This window comes from Seriola lalandi, unplaced genomic scaffold, assembly GCF_002814215.2.
Source record: "Seriola lalandi dorsalis isolate HSWRI2012SDOR001 ecotype SW California unplaced genomic scaffold, Sedor1 jcf7180002054843, whole genome shotgun sequence".
Lineage (NCBI taxonomy): Eukaryota > Metazoa > Chordata > Actinopteri > Carangiformes > Carangidae > Seriola > Seriola lalandi.
In genome coordinates this window covers 65,535-67,022 of record NW_019525396.1, presented here as the reverse complement: position 1 = coordinate 67,022, position 1,488 = coordinate 65,535, and positions in this window count along the sequence as shown.

Here is a 1,488-nt window from a genome sequence, read left to right as displayed (position 1 = left end):
ACCGGAGGAGTCGGGGTCTTTAGTGTCAGTGGTACCGGAGGAGTCGGGGTCTTTAGTGTCAGTGGTACCGGAGAGTCGGGGTCTTTACTGTCAGTGGTACCGGAGGAGTTGGGGTCTTTAGTGTCAGTGGTACCGGAGGAGTCGGGGACTTTAGTGTCAGTGGTACCGGAGAGTCGGGGTCTTTAGTGTCAGTGGTACCGGAGGAGTCGGGGACTTTAGTGTCAGTGGTACCGGAGAGTCGGGGTGGATGTCTTCGGCTCTTCACAGTTTTTAAACTGATGGTGAAGATGTTCCAGTGGACATTACAGTTACAATAAGTTTATGTGAAGTTTCCTCTGAACAACATCAGTGTTTCAGTGTTTCTCTGACATGATTTATTAATACTGCAATGGGTGGATGTGTGTGTGTGTGTTTGTGTGAGGGGTGTATGTGTGTGTGTCTCTATCAGCTTCAGTCAGATTCAGAGGAAACGGTCGCTGTTGTTTCATCACAGACGCCAACAACCAAACTAACTTTCATCATCCTGTCAGACTGAAGCCACACCCACCTTATCTGACAGGGAGGAGGGTGTGTGTGTGTGTGTTTCTGTTTCCAGCTAAACTGTTGTGATAGTTCTGTCATCATAAAGACAGAACTACAACAAACACTGATCCACCATGTTTTTAAATACTGTTAGAATCATAAATATACACTACCACTACAGTTTTACCTGTATTTTTATCTGTTTTAATCTGTGTTTTACCTGTGTTTTTACCTGTGTTTTACCTGTGTTTTTACCTGTGTTTTACCTGTGTTTTTACCTGTGTTTTACCTGTGTTTTTACCTGTGTTTTACCTGTGTTTTAACCTGTGTTTTACCTGTGTTTTACCTGTGTTTTACCTGTGTTTTTACCTGTGTTTTACCTGTGTTTTTACCTGTGTTTTACCTGTGTTTTTACCTGTGTTTTACCTGTGTTTTACCTGTGTTTTAACCTGTGTTTTTACTGTGTTTTACCTGTGTTTTTCCGTTTTAATCTGTGTTTAACCTGTGTTTTAATCTGTGTTTTTACCTGTTTTAACTGTGTTTAACCTGTGTTTTACCTGTGTTTTAACTTGTGTTTAACTGTGTTTTAATCTGTGTTTTAACCTGTTTTACCTGTGTTTTAACCTTTGTTTTAACCTGTGTTTAAACCTGTGTTTTAAACTGTGTTTTAACCAGTTTTTTACCTGTGTTGTGTTTAACCTGTGTTTTAACTTGTGTTTTACCTGTGTTTAACTTGTGTTTTAACCTGTGTTTTAACGTGTGTTTTAACCTGTGTTTTTACCTTAGTTTTAACCTGTTTTTTAGCCTGTGTTTTAAACTGTGTTTTAATCTGTGTTTTACCTGTGTTTTACCTGTGTTTTAATCTGTGTTTTAATCTGTGTTTTACCTTTGTTTTACCTGTGTTTTAACCTTTGTTTTAACCTGCGTTTTAACCTGTGTTTAAACCCGTGTTTTAAACTGTGTTTT